The following is a 16,312-nucleotide window of genomic DNA, read 5'->3' on the forward strand; positions in this document are numbered from 1 at the left end:
AGGACAGACTTGCTTCCATTGAAGGCAGAACTGGCTCAGGCGTGGTTCGTCAGCCTGATGTATGAAGGGACTGAAGGATTGTTATGACAACAGTCTATGAGATCACAAATTAGCATGATGAACTTGAATAGGAAGCGATTATTCACAATCTCTTACACTTCCAGATCAAGAAGGCAATAAATGGCCTAGTGGTTGGTTTGAAAGAACTAAAGGGAAATATGCAGATAAACTGCAGAACTCTTTGCAGAAGGCGATGTGATGTCAAAAGTTTATGCTTGTTTAGAAGCTATCATATATTCACAAAATAAAAATCTGTCAGGTTATTAAATATAATGATACTATTTCTGACTTCAGTGCCAGAGATATGACTTTGGATGTGAGACATTTTGATGACTTGTCTCAAAACTAGCAGCAATGATATTGCTTTTCAAACTTCTTAAATGAAGCTAGCATTCAATATGTGCTCCAGACTAGTTAACAACTGAGCAGTGTCTACTTGTGCAGACGGGGTATTTGTGTAATTGCACAGATGCCCAACTGCTATTTACAGATCAGCCCTGGTAAGAATAGCCTTCATACATTAGTTTCTACACACTTTTAGCCAGTTTCTCAGTTTATAATCTAGCTTTAGTGGCTCTTAAATGTGGTCTTTTAAAATGGAGCTTTATTGACTCTGGCAGTTACAACTGCTGATGATCTGTTTGTTTATCTGCTTCCATGTTTCTCATTTCCTGGACTGAGTCCTATTCTGCTGTGAGGTTGAAACCAGCAAACTTCTTAATTCTTAATGTTCTTGTCTGAAGGCTAGTCAGCAATCAATAAGAGCGGAAGCTATGCATGCAGAGATGAACTCCTCTTGCCCTCCATCCAGATGGACTTCTGCTGGTACCAGAATAGCCCTGTGAGTGTGGTACTCAGAAAAAAGAGTATATTTCTTTACAGTGTTAGATGTCAGAAATCCCAGCCTTGTTCCCTTGCTTTCTTTCTGAGATGCCTTTTTCCTGAATCTGTTTTGAGCTTTCACTTTCTTCCTTTCTTATTCTCCTCTGAAATGGACACTTAAAAAAGATACCAGCTACATCTCAATCTGTAAAAAGTTGAAACAAAGCTCCTGGCTGCTTTTGGTGAGGTTAATCTTTTTTTTTTTTTTTTCCCTTACTGCTTTCTGTTTTATCTTCTACCCTTTAACCCTCCCTGGTTTGATGAGAAGGAAAAAAAGACATATTTGGGAGCAGCAAAATGCCACCACAAACTGGTTCTACTCCAATCCTGGCAGTGCCAGCTGGGAGCTCCTGACTCTGGACAGGAGACATCAATGTGACCTCCCCTAAGAAGCCAAGTGTTGCAGTCCTTCCCCTTTTGTGCTATCTCAAGAGGCTTCCACTCCATCATGCTAACCAGATGAAGGTAACCTGCTTTCAGTGTTGTCAGGAGCTCATTTTGTGTGGAGATTTCGTCTGATGTAAACCACTCTTTTCATCCCTTACTTTGCCGCCCTTTCTTTCTCGTCTGGAGCTGCTATGCAATGCATAGCTATGTCAGTCTGAGCTATAATCATGGAATTTTTTTTCTGACAAGTTGCTTGACAAAGTTAAAAAGAGAACAACAATATATATAAGCATATTATGTAAACATTAGCAACAGAGGTCCAGCTGCTTAGCATTCAATTAATTTAGTTCAGTCAATATTGCATGGTACATAGTTTTGTCTGCTCGTATTGTAAACACATCTTGCCCTTGAGCACTTATTTCATTTGACTAATTAAGATCTACTTCTAAGTGCTCCCGTTTTGTTGCCAGGCAGATTCTCCCAAATTTGGGTACAGCTGTTGTGCTCTGTGAAGAAACCATTTGAAGTCCAGGTCCATCTGTTTTGTTCTCCATTGTGTCAGGCCAAAACCTGTGCTTGCTGAAGGCAGCAGAGCCTCTGACTGTATATGAATCAAGACACTGCATGTTTTTTACTTTTGCCAGCATGGTTCATGCAAGTACACCTTATATTTCTGTGCAATATTTTTTCCCCCCTGGATGTGGTAGTGAAAACCTTTTTAAAATTTTAACTACTTAATTCAGTTTCTTAATTTTTTCAGAGAGGTAAATACTGAGGCAAGTACTAGGCCAATGAGCTTGGGCTTTTTAGATAAACTATGAGAATGAAGTTTTCCTGGTGGTCTTGTTCAGTGTTCTGACTATGTAAGATGCTGAATTTTCATTTCATGAACAACTGTAGAAAAAAATTAAAGTAACATTGAGCTACATGAAAATTTTCATTCAGCCAAAATTAAGAATGAATGAAAAAAGAACTTTTCTAAATAAAATTCATTTCAAATAAAAATTCCACCTATTTTGACTTTTGAAAATTAAATATTTTTTTAAAGAAAAAAATATATAATGCACACGTGTTATGCATGTATTACACTTTTTCTGCATGCATATCTTGGGAAAACTGTTGCACATTACTGAATTGATACTTCAATGGGGAAAAAGCTTGGCCTGAAAAACACTCTGCTGTTCTTTGTGATGTTGTTTCAAGGCCATGAAAAGAAATGTAGATTGATTTGACAGTTGTTCTAAAACTTTTCATGCATCTACTTTACCATTGTAGCCATAGGTAAATACTAAATCTCTATTGTCAGGTATGGAGTAAGAAAATCCTACAAAGAATCAAAAGTTAAGGAAAAGTACATCTAGATGTGTTCTTGCTAAATAGATTTATAACTGTAACAAAAAAAAAAAAGAAAAGAAAAAAGAAAATGAAACTTCAGACTGATTTCTGGTCTTTGTTCTACAAAAATTACTCTCATTGCTTATGAAGCATATATGACGTCCTCTCCTGAGGAAATGTACCTCCATGAAAGCACGGAAATACATCTGCATCATTTCAAACACCTTAACACATACTGCAGGTCACAGCAGGGCTAAAAAGTGCAGGTTACCAGCATTTTTGTGACTGCCTGTGTTGCAGAGATTGAACTTGTGCTAGCAATGATTGGTAGAAAAATAGTAAATTACAGTACAAAATAACAAAATTCTGCTACTGCTAAGAAAATACACAGAAAACATACACTACTTTTCATCCATAGATTAAATATGATACAAAACCAATCCGTCTTCATTTTGTAGGGAGACTCAAAATGCAGAACAAACATAGCATACTTTACCAACATGTTATATTCATTTCATCTCAAAAAAATAAAAAAAATAAAAAAGAAAGGTAAGCCAAAGAATACAGGGTTATATAGAGAAATGTTAGGTCTTACTAGCCCGATATGTCTGGACAGCCTGGATCAATAATCAGAACTAACAAGCTGTATGTTCCCCGGGACAAAAAGCAGGCTGGATTCAGGAGGAGAGTACAGGAGGTGAGTGGCTTCACCTGACTATTTTAAGTAGAGAAGCAGACTCTTTTAGGTGGGTTATGTACAAAATCTGCTTGGTATCTGCCTTTTTTTGTGGAGGCAGATGTGCAGCACATACTCGTTAGTGGACTAATAGGGGGTGATGATGGAGGGGCAAGCTCTCCATAGAGAGGGAAGGTCCCAGGTCTTGTAATCAAAGGACACTGGGTAATTTTTTGTGTGCTCAATCTTGTTGATACAAATTCCAGCCCACAGTGTGTGAAATATTGAATTAAAGGTTTTGTTGCTTTGACCCTGAATGTGAATTCAAATAAGGCTGTCATGCTCTGTGTGGTTTGGATTAGAAATGGTAATATGTTAAATAACCGTGTGTTTTCTCAGGAAGAGCTCTCCATAGGTAATTTACTGTTCAGAGGCACTTACAGAATACAAATGAATGAGAATAGAGAGAGATTGCTGAAGAGATCAGCCAAATATTCTGAGTTAAAACTCAGTCATTGATGGTATTAGCTAAAATTGCATCCCACCAGTGGGAATAGAGATGCTGGGTAACAATTCAACAGCCTTTAGGTGCTGCTTCATTAGCCCATATCTATACTTAGAGTAATTGTGCAGCCTTTGTGTTTTCCCTGGCCATCAGCACTATGGCTATGAAGACCTGATCCTGGCATCCAGTGCCTCATATGAAATGAATCTTTGCTTAGCTCCATTTCCACCTACAAGCTAATGGGCAGATTTTCATTGTACAAAACAGCCTTGCACTTCGGTGTTAACAGATATTCTTAAGACTGAGTTACAGAAACATGCTCCCTGTGTGGCCAGGGAGATTGGATTTGTGATTGGGAAAACTTAGTGCTGCTATTTGTAAGGATGAATCGAAGGCTGCCAGTCACCAGAAAACATGAATTCAATGAAAACTAATATAACCATGAATGAACTCTTCAAACAAAACTGAAATGCTCAATGTTTTCTTCTTGAAATTTCCCCCACACAGTGGTTTGCTCATAATGAGCAATGTTTCTTTGTGCAGTCTACTTCTGTATGCCATGTTTGTTACTTGACATTTATGCAGAAGATGAATCTGCATCAGCAAAAGCTGTTAGAAGTGGTAGCAGAAAGCTAATAGAGGAATCTTTAAGAATGTTATCTGATGGACTCAGTTGTGCTTTCAGTTTTGCAACTTGGTTCCTGACGAGTGGAGGTCTGGTACATGAATGTACAGCCCAATTAGTAATTAACTACTTTGTGCTCATGCTCTGCCAGGTTGGGTAAGCAGTCTTTCAGCATAGTGACTTGAAGCACTGTGTTTTGCTTATTTGTATTATTGCAGTGTCAAGGAGCCATAGGTGAAGTTCAAGACAGACTGTACTGGCACTGAACAGAGAATTTCTCAAGATTTATTACATCTGTAAACTCAGATGCATTTGAGGCAAGAATTCATTCTCACGAAATGAAGTGAATCCATGAGTACCAGAATCTCCCAATTTGTGCTGGGTTTTATTTTATGCAGCAATTCACACCTTGGCAGAGGACAAGTAAATTCATGAACCGTACTTAGGGCTGTAATATCCTAGCACAACTGCGTTATCTCAAAGCACAATATGCCAGCTCTGCAAAAGATGTGATATGACCGGGTTTGGAGACTATTTTTGCTGCTTCTCTGACTACAGAAATATAGGCTCATGTACAAGCACAGCTGTTTCCTGAGAAATCCACCCCTCCTCTAAATGAGCCCCTATTTTTGAAAAGTGAGCCCAGCTTGGCTCTTTCTGGTCACTGGGGGACAGCCTGGTCCTATCAGTGGCTCTGAGGCTGCTAAGAAGGGGCAGAAATGTGCAGAACACTCGCTGTAATTGACTCTGCCTTCTGCTGTGTGCAACTGAAGAGGGCTTCAGATACTCTGGCTAGGTGACTAGCTTGGCTAATTTCATGCGCTCATGCAAGTACTGAGTGCCAAGTGTTTGCTACCAAAATCTATGGATCTGTATAGCTATCCATCCTTTTGAAAATAAAAAGGGAAAGATATCTAAACTACACTGTCAGCACCTGAGTAACTTCTAACTTTGCGTGCAGTGTACAGATGCATGGTAAAAGTGAAATGACTACTTTCTAACCCTCTAGGGAAAGAAATCTTTCCAAAGTGTGTGAACAGAGCAGTCTCCATTGCTTAATACTAGTGTACTGTGAAGAATGGATTATTTTGACTTAGCGACTGACTTGAGTTATGAAGGGTAAGCAATGGCTGAAACTGAGCCAAAACAAACAAACAAACAAAACCAACAAAACCAACAAAAACAACAACAAAAAATTAAAATTTGTCATGAATAAACAATACAAAATCCCATTTGTGTTCAGTATCAATATCAACAAGGTATTTGTGAATCTGCCTCTCAGAATGTCTGGAAAAAATAAAAAATAAAAACAGGAACAACTTGGTCAGCTCTACAAGCTCTTCCCCTTGCTGGGCTTTCTGTCCCTACTGGTGTTTGTTGCTGTGGGTGCTCATGCTGTATCTTTAAAGCCACTCGTTTTTTGTTGCCAGTGCATTCTCTGCAACTTTGAAGGACAGCATTTCAGCTAGGTTAGGAGATAATGTATTTCTACACATTGCTGTGTATGTGCAGAGCCTCTCTGGACGATTGTTCAGCAGTGAACAGACAGTGATACAAGCTCAGCATGTGTATCCTGCAAAGGATATACAGAGGGACTCAGGACATGTTATCTAAATGTCTTTAGAGATGATTGTGGTGTGTTTTGAATTGCTAAATGTGCTCTTCCCCAGGGAGTGGTCAATTTGTTGTCCCAGTGGGCAATACCAGCAGCAAGAGCATGCTGACTTCCTTGAAACTCTTGCAGAGATGTTTCCTGTACACTATCTTCCTTGTTTTATGAGCATGCTGCGATAAAATATGTTTAACTGTTCTTTTGCGAGGGTTTGTGGGAGCTAGTTGCTTGAATATGCCATTTGAACCATGACAAAACCCTTGTGAAATGTGGCATTTTGTGCATGTCATGGAGCAGAAAGCCATGGGAGTACAAAAGCAGCCATGGATTATATGTTAACTGATGGAGGCACACATGCATTCTGGTTACTGCTGTGAATGGGATGAAATGCTAAAATCCTTGTATCCCTTATAGCAGGCAGATTAAGTCAGAGAGAGGCTGGCAGAATTGCCCACTTGGTAAGATTGCTCCTACAAATATCTGCAAGAGTGATTTCTGCAGCATGTGCCAAATTAACAAGTCAGAACCTTTCCTCCCGCTATTTTTGCTTGCAGAAGGTTGTCTCAAAATTAAGTATGTCAATTTTAATTTTAAAATGCACATATCAAAACTGGGGAGATTAATGTTTGAAAGATTTAATGAATGGCCAGATTTTGTTCAATTGTAACTCCCTTCTTTTGTTTCACCTTTCTTATATTTCATATTTAACACCTTTGTGCTGCCTTTCTTGAGGCTGTATGCATTGTGAAACTGCTGTAAACCCACTTCTAAGCACCAGCTGACCATTTTTAGCTCTCTCTTAGGTCTGTTTTCTGTTATCCTGATTATATTGAGACAATTTGAATTCTGTATCAATTATTAACTGTTCCACTTTCTTGTTGCTTTTTTTCTATTTTTCCCTATGGCCTTAGGTCTCAGCAAAACATGGGGAGCTGCTCTTGAGCATGTGCAGAAAAGCCATTCATGCAATTGACATGTCAATACCTGTCATCACTATAAATAATTCAGTTTATTAGTAGCTCTAATAGTTCCAGTCTGATGAGGCAGAGGGTGATCTGGTGTAACAAGAATATCTACTTCAGCTATGAATGGTCCTGCAACAGCCACCAGGACTTCGAGCTCCTTTTCTTGGGAGCTGTTTTTAAGATGAGGTTTTAAGATGAGGCTTTTAAGATGAGTTCCTCACCTTTCTTGGTGTAAAAGGAGGTGGGACAGAAGAGAATAAAGGTATCTCAATCTGTGTGGGCTTTGGGAAAGGTGTTGCTGGCACCTACTTCCACTCAGAGGGGCTGGGGAGCTGCTGCTAGACAAAGGTAGAAGATGTAGTGGGACAGCTAGTAAGTGCACTTGTTCCCAGATAATTCACTGACAGGAAAAGTCAATAATGTGCTTGTGTGTGCAATGTACATATAAATACTTTGCCATTGGGGGTGGATAGTATTTTTCATCTGTATTGTTGTCACTGACTCAGGCATCTAGTTGAGCTTCACAAACATTTGTATCAAATAAATGAGGAGATAAAAAGTAATGGCAACTCCTTAAGCCAGCTTTGACATAAAAGTGAAGTTTCTGTATAATTGTACTCTGCACCGACCAGAAAGAAGAGCATGTTCATGCATGTAGCTGAGGTGGTAAGTCTGTTAAAACTGTACTTCAGGTCTGCCTAAGTAAATATAGAAGTCTGAACACTTGGAAATATCAGTGCTTACTGGCAATGATTTTCTAATGGTTGTGAAATGACATATCCTTCTGTGTGGCACTTGCATCTAAATTCAAATGCACACTAGATTTAATTATAATTTGAGAAAATCTGAAAGATGTGAATGGTTTCATTCATCCAATTGATTTTTTGTTTTCTTCTTACTCTGGAACAGTGTTGTACCCTGAGTATATATCAAGCTTTATTCTTTAGTGGACACTCATATCTCAGAGTATCGTGCTTCACGTGTAATTTGGCATTCCTGTTTCTCCTGCAGCATTTGGGAAGAGGGGCTTGTGCTTGGATGAAGGAGCAGGGTCCCAGAGCTTTGAATATATATGGCAGACAGAGGGACTTGGCTCCCACCTTCCAGCATGGCATCTTTGAATTTAGATTTCCTCTTGCTCTTGCATACATGGTTTATTTTCTTTTGGTAAGTGGTCCCATGAGTCCTCTGTACTTAGATTACATTTATTCCAAAAGTAATAAAACAAGCAAAACAAACAAACAAAAACCCCAAACTAACAAACCCAAACAAACCAAATTTTCACTAAGTTTTAGCACACAAAACTCAATGATAGCCTTTGCTCCAGTTTCTAAAGATGTCAGATTTGCAGTGATATTGATGGGCTAAGTGACTTTAGAGACAGTTCCCAGAAAGATAAGTGGGTAGGAACTTTTCTGGCTTTTGCCTTCAGAAACTTAATCTCAAAAAGATGCCACTGTTTGATTGGCCTGAGTTTCTGGAAAGATGTCTCACTCTTTGTACACCATAGTACACTCTCTCATATTACACTGTTAGAACTTAATTTTAGGATGGCTTGGTATTTTAGAACAGCTAAAGGAATTGGCCAGAAGCAGATGACCGCTCTCATTCTCAGCTCTATGCTGTAATAAAAAGAGACCAGTCAAAGAGGAGAAAATGAGATTTTTTTTTCCTTTCCTTTTCTTTTCCTTTTTTTTTTTTTTTTTCTGTAGGGCTGGCAGGGCCCATGGGAAGTGGCACATTCTGGAATACAGGGTTGTGGCTGACACGTCTTAACGAAGGAGCAGGGGGAGTCTCACAAGTGAGTGAATGAGAGAAGCTCTTCATTTATGGATGTGACAGAACCCAAGTTTCTGTGGGGAATGGGAGTTGCCCTCATTACAAATGTCAGAAAGATTGAATATTTTGGAAAAGGCATAGAGATGAGTTTCCTTCCAGCTTTGTTGTTAATTGAGAAGGAGACTTGTGACTTGTTTTTAGCATACTCTGAGCAACCAAATCCTCCATAGCACCCATGGGTGCCTGAGGAATGAGGGCTGAGAGCAAGGTGCAGAGTAAATGATGGCAACCTAAATGCACCTGTTAGATCCCAGGAATCCATGGAAAAAAATAGTTTTCCACTGACTTTCACATAAAGTTTTTCACTTTCACTTTCAGCATAAAGATGAGGCTGGGCAGGCTGGAGGAGAGCACCCACTCTGTCCTGGCTGCTGCCCCCTGGATCAAGCAGAGCCCCTTGGGAAGGGGAAATCATGCCTTCTCTGGAAGTGATATGATATGCTTGGTGAGAAGAAGCAGGGTGAGACCAGATCTTTTTTTTTTTTTTTTTTCCCCTGATACTTTAGGGAGAAGGCACCAGTGGATCCATCTCAAAGCTCCTGCTGCTTCAGGTACCAGCACACTCATATTCATCAGTGAATTTTTATTATCAGGCATGAAAATATTACTAGATATATGTTGCCTGCAGGCAGGTAAAGGAAAAGCTCTCTGGGAAAGCTTGGATTTAAGACAGGCTTTTCATCTCTAATAAAAATAGCCCTTTTTGTTTGAGGTGTAGGTTCTTACATCCATGGTAGTTCAAATGCAATCATAATCTGGATCAATGCAGTCTTGTCTCAAGCAGGGAGCTGTGATAAATCTGTTCAAATCTCATCCTGTCAGACCTCTCTGTGCCAACAGAGGTGATAATGAATGTTTAGGTATGAACACAGTTGTTGTTTCTTCTTGCAACAAACCATCTAGAGGTTCAAGTGAAATATTTTATTGATTGACTGCAATACCACTGTGAGCTTGTTGCTCTTTCATGTAAGCATTACGTATATTTAGTATTATGTCTGTTTTTATATGAAGCAAAGACAGCCATAAAGACAATGGAGTCAAAAAGAAATTGTCATTTTCTATTCTGTAACTGACTAAATAAATCTCCCAGTTTCCCCCAAATTGGTCTTTTCAGGCTTCTCTGGGCTTGTTCACTTCTCCCACACAAGTGATGTGGTTACTAGGAGAGTGCTACTGACAAGGCATGGTTCAGTGTTGCAATGTAGATTCCTGAATCATGCTGCAGCATTACTGTTGTCATAGAGACACAGATTTTTAAGGCCGAAGGGAGAGTTTTGCTAATCTGCTCAGACCTCTTGTAAAACACATAGCAGATTGCCAGCAAATAAATAATTTTGCCAAGCTGGAGCACAGCCTGGCTTTCTCTCTCCTGTGACAGTGAAACAAGCTTCACTTGAGATTGGGAGATGCTGGAAGGCAGGTCCAAATGGGATATGATTTATTGTTAGAGTGGTGCTGTCTGCACATCATTTTTCCTGCTGAGTGAAAGCCAGATGCAGGCTTAGACCACAAGGTCATGCCGTGACTGTGATACTTGCAACTTCAAAGAGACAGAGTATTAGAGTAATAACAGTATCCCATCCTAGGTGGTGCAGTGAGGTCAGCACTTGTATTGTAATGAAGGATGCTAGAGTGGGGTGGCTGTGTGCAGTCAAAAGTCTCTGCCAGACCAGCTCTGGCTGATACAGCTGCAGCAGCTTGATACGTGCAGGAGTGGCCCTTGCCACAGGCTGCCTGGTAAAGCAGAACTAACAGTGGGGGGATTTAACATCCTAAACTGTCAAGATGACATCCGTCAAAGCTCTTGTGAGAGTGCCAAGCAGCCTGGGTAACCTCCAACCAAGTATTAAGCCTCCTCTGTCCAGGGTCTGTTAATCCATGAGAACTGCATTGTGACAGATCCCAGCTCTGCTGACAAAGCAATTCCAGTTATAAAATCCCTTGCTTTTGCACAGACTAATTTCCAGTGGCCATCACCATATTACACACTGAAACAGGTTTAAAGCCTCTGATATGGTTTCCCATCTGCCTCCACAAAATTTGGAGTAAGGAGAAGTGCTTGAGCAAAGCAGTGAAAATTTGTGTGAAGGATCATGTGCAGCCAAAATGCTCTCCTCCTCCTAAATGTATACATCTATCTGGTTGTCAGCTGTGCAGAAATAGCTTCTGCCATCCTGTAAGATAGCTTCAGGAAGGCTGGAAATGTATTTTTTTTTAAGTGAAAATAATCTGCTGGCTCAATATAAGCATGTCTTATCACTGCTCTGGCTGATCTTCTGGAGAGGTTAGATACAGGGCAGTGTTCTGGTTCTTGGCGCTCTTCTCCCATTCCTGTGTAGCACCATTGTTTTGCTGCTCTTGGCAGTGCCTTATGCTACTCACTGGTAAGTATTATTAAGGCCAATTCTTAGCACTTTAGATTTTCAAGGGATTGTTTATGGCTGACTCCCACAAAATCCCTAAAAATGCAATGACTCTGCTTTTCAGTTCACGAATAGAACAGAACAGAACAGAACAGAACAGAATAGAATAGAATAGAATAGAATAGAATAGAATAGAATAGAATAGTTCTGTAGGAAGGGATCCTCAAAGTTCATGTAGTCCAACTACCTGACTTCTTAAGGGCTGACCAAAAGTTAAAGCATATAAATGAAGGCATTATCCAAATGCTCTTGAACACTGACAGGCATGGGGCATCAACCACCTCTCTAGGAAGCCTCTTCCAGTGCGTTGACCGAGATATGTTCTATTCTTTGAGTAACTTAAGAGCAATTCATCTATGAGACTGCCTGATTCCTCTGGAGCATGCTTCTACAGTAGGAGTAAGTCTCACTGAAAACACAGGGAAACTTAAAAGAGGGCCGGTTGGTGTGTGCAACAATATTAGCGTGCCCTGTCATTGCTGGAGCTGTACAGGTGCTATAAACACACTGGGAAGCACTGAACTTTTGGAGGGCCAAATATATTTCCAGATTGCTTGGTTTAGATGAGTGGAAGCACACTGGAACAGGGAGAGGACTCTCACAGGTGCCAACTTCCTGCCACCTTATTGGGACGAAGGAAATCCTGCTGCTCTCATTTTGATGGAGAGCTGTGGGAAGGAGTGGGGACAGTGTAGCAGCCCTACTTTCCTAGTGTGTGGGACTAGAAGAACAGGAAACAGTCCTGATCTGCTCATAAAGCTCAGGGATTTTTTAGGGACATTTAACAATAATATGAGGAACACATAATCCATCTTGGGCATGGTCAAGTGTCTTGGCGTTTATTTATCTATCAGGCTTTTGCTTGCTGTTTCTATTGCAGAGTTGTGTTGCTTGTGATTGCATCTGCAGGCATGCACCTTCATGCAAGCTGTACATTTACACCTGCAGGTCAGTGGAGGTCAGCTAAACAACTACTTCTCTTTAAATGTAGGAGAGATAATTTACCAGCTCATACAGATCTTTGACTTAGTTTATATTCTGCCTTTGACTTTTTGCTTAACTTCCTAATTGTCATGTGCATATTCTACAGGCACTGAACTCTCCTTATAAACATTTCTCTTCATTTCTGAGCTCACTTACAGAGTCTCTCCTGACCAGATATAATTTAAAGGGTGGAGATGTGGAAGGATCATTCACTTGGAACAAGAATTTCAGACAACTAATAAGAAAGAGAAGATTCTTATTTAGTGCAACTTACAGTGCTTTAATTGCCAAAAATGGAGCCATGCCAGTTTTCACCAGCTGAAGATCAGACCTATTTCTTCCATATCAGATTACATGCTGTTGCCAGCTACTAGGTTTAGGGCTATCAGTATTGCATAGATTTACACATCTATACAGGTCTTTTTGCAGTCTGTGTGTTTAGTTTCATATATTGTTTTCCTTCTGCATGCACAAAGCTTGCAAGATTACTGACAGCACTCAGGAAAAAAATGTTGTTAAGAAATAAAGTTGGGATTTAAAAAAGGTCAGTGTTACTCTTATTAAATTCCTGATGAAACCAAAAAGACTGTAGGTAGCAGCAGAAGAAAGTTGGTGGCAATTGCAACATAGATGACACCTCCTCACTGCTCTGGAACATGGTGCCTTGTGGGTTAAGCATATCAACAGTGTAAACACAATATAAAGATGACCACAACCACTTTCCAGTGCTTTGGAGATGGTTCAACAGTGCACATGGTGCACAGTATCTGTCTATTGGTAAGAGATGCTCCTTAATCCTACACAGGCAGATCCACGATAGCTTAGTGATTACAGCACTGCCTTCCCTGGTCCTTTTATTTAAGGACAGCTTATTTTAATTCTTGTCTCTCTCCAACCTGAGATGTATAAGACTTTCCTTCAAAAAGATATATATATATATTTAACCAAGAATATGTTAACAATTTTATTTTCATCCTAGCTCTGCAAAGATTTATATAGTGGCACAGTAGAAAGCTGGATAGCTGAAGTGGAATGCAGGAACTGGAGTGAGAGGCTGAAGATGGGAATCTCACAAATTGGTTCTGTCATGGAAGAAAATGTCACATTTCTGGTGTGTGTGGCACTAACAGGGAGGCAGTGGTCATGACTATTACCTGTTAATTCACATCCATCCTGCCCCTTGGTAACTTTCAAGGAGATTAATGGGGACTACTAAGTGCTGAGTACTCAGGATGACTGTTTTTCTACTGCTTAAAAGCCTGAGAATGAGGCAGCCTGGTCTTCAGAAATGTGTCCAGAATGTTCTTCTTCCAAGTACATCATCAATAATTTTCAAGAGTTTTAGAGATGCATAGGAGAAAAGTTGGGGGTGCATTAGAAAGACATATTTTTGATGGTGAATTGTCATAGATTCCAGGGTTCCTGGTATATACAATACCTGAAAATTTCAGTAGTAGTTATGCATGCTTCTGCTTTTGTGCAATCATTCTTTTGTTAGTAGAACTGGTCTAGATATTCATTAGAAGTAATGCATTATACTAATTTTGACCTGCTGGCAAATTATGAATAAAGATTTTGTTGATTTCTTTGAATTGGCTCAACAAGTATTAACATATCAACATATATACCTTTGGAGGCTTGAATTATTTGTAGCTAGCGTTCAAAAGGTGTGAAAAGCAATTTTCTTTTGGAGATGTGTGACTGGCCACATGGGTGACGTGGTATTTTCTCATTCCTGACTGTGCTAGCATTTTAATTGTTTATTTGATCTAATGCTGATTTTTGATGAAGTCTCAATGATAGTATCAAGCCCATTCTCACTGAGTCCCTACAGAAGTTCATTTATGTGAAAGTTTGTGAATGGAGAGGTATGAGCCAGCCTTTTCCAGTTATTTAGGCTGTTGGCTGATACATGATCATGTACTTTGATCAGCTTTAGTCACAATTGGACTGGAAACTTCCAATCAACTATCTTCCAGCAAATAAATTCAGGTATGAATTCGGTATGAGTTCAATATGAAAGAGACTTCAGTACAAAGTCACCAATTTGATGTCTGTGGTACCGTATATTTCAATTTCCTCTGCTGATCAGCTAGAAACTCTACTGAAGAGAAGTGTTATGCGCTTTATTTTGAAAATCAAGAAATGACATTTTCCAAATGCATTCGTTGCATGTCCTGTTAAATTTAAGCTGGAAGATGAGCCAAGCAGCAGCAAGCAACATCGACAAAATTGTTCTGTGCCAAAAAAGGCAGTAGTGAACTGCCAAGCCCAAGGACAAGCATGACAACCATGCAGCTTAATGAGCGGCTCTGTATGTGGTGGATTATGAAGTTCAGCCAGAGTTTTGCTCCAGCAGAAAGTAAGTGGGGAGAACAGTAGGATGATGGGCAGCACTGGACAGGGAAGTTAATGTCTGACTACTGACTGCTTCCCAGAGAAGAGGAGAAAATATCTGTATACATGGTCATATACAGGTCTGTGGGTTTGTGGTGCCTCAGTAAACTCAGAGCGATGTGGATATGGACAGTGCTAACTGAAAGCAGAAGTACAGGGAAGGTTCATGTATGTTTGTCTTATTCACTACAGGCTCATCAACTTGCCCGGCTTGCTCTGCTACTGTCTCTTGTGGGGGGTTAACTACGGTGCACAACCACTATGTTCTTCCAGAGATTTCCATGCTCATATTGAATGGAGAACAGAGAAGATGTAACTGTGGTGACTTGTGACTGCAGCTACTGATGTGCTTCATGGGAACCTTGACAACATTGCCTCCCTGCTTCTCTTTCTGGTATGTCTGCCTGCAGAGCCAAAACACTAGTGTCTTAAAAACAACAGATGCTCTTTTTGAATTTCTATGGAAATAAGTTAACTGATTCTGTTCAGACAGTGCTCTCTCTGGAAAAAAAATAATTTTCATTAAACATACTTGAAATGTTTACTTGATTGTAATCTTTTGCTGGTGGAATAAAAAATTTGTTCTCAACCTGGCACAGAATTTCTAAAATCACTATAAAATGACATGCTGGGAAAAACAGCAAAAGGAAATAACTCTTGGGGAAACATTTCAAGTTTCTTACCAAACAATTTAAAATCTAAATCAAAAGCTGCTGCTCTACTGATTATATTAAGGCTGATATTGATTATCCACTTACAAAGAAAAAAATTACTTGAGTATGGAGAATAATTTTGCAGATACATGCCCATTTAAATGTTTTAAATAAGACACCTTACTGGTGCTATCAATAAAAAATTGTTAACAAGTGTAAACAATAGGCTGACAGCCCATCTTGCCTAATCAGTGCTCTAGTCCAGGTATATGCTTTTCTCAGTGCCTGACAATAGCCACTTCACAGATATGTTGAGATACATAACATGTATGTATATTCAACTGATAAAAAAATTCTGTAGTTTTATTTTGGGGGCTGCACTTCCAAATAAATTATTTCCCAGCAATATTTTCTGTGTCTCAAAGTGTTTTTTTCTTCTTTGGCTTAGACTAATTTATTTTATAGTTGTATTACAATACTATTAAGCATTTTATACTTGAATATTCCAGTGTTTTGGCACTATGGAAATCTTTTTATTTGTCAAAATCTAAATGATTGAAGACTAATGGAATCTCTCTGAAAATTCATACTGTGAAGTTTTTGGGAATATAACCTCTTTTCAGTTACACAGAAGCTTATATCATGAATTTCTGCAAATGGAAACTGTACTTCCCAGACTTTAAGATCTTTGAATGGGATGTGTTATGAACAATAAAAACATTGCTGTTATTGATGATATAAATGTTAGGAAATAATTTTGTTAGGCAAGGAAGAATCCTTAATCCTAGATCAGCATGTTTCTATTTATTTAGTTGTTCAAAATATCCATCAAACAGATTTAAATACTAAAACTGTTATTTCTCTTCTAGTGAGCTAAAACAAAACACTGAATGTGAGGAAATCAGTTAATATGTTCTAAAATCTGATACCTTAGAAAAAAGTATTATTATAATAAAAGATTGGTTAATT

At 39.2% G+C, this 16,312-nt stretch overlaps 1 protein-coding gene across 2 annotated transcripts in view; it reads right to left on the reverse strand.

Moving 5' to 3' along the window:
- The window catches only part of GABRB1 (gamma-aminobutyric acid type A receptor subunit beta1), a 130,161-nt gene that overhangs the window by 18,157 nt on the left and 95,692 nt on the right, over positions 1-16,312 (reverse strand). The gene's annotated exons all lie outside the window — the stretch shown is intronic.

This window comes from Anser anser (assembly GCF_964211835.1).
Source record: "Anser anser genome assembly, chromosome: 4".
Taxonomy (NCBI): domain Eukaryota; kingdom Metazoa; phylum Chordata; class Aves; order Anseriformes; family Anatidae; genus Anser; species Anser anser.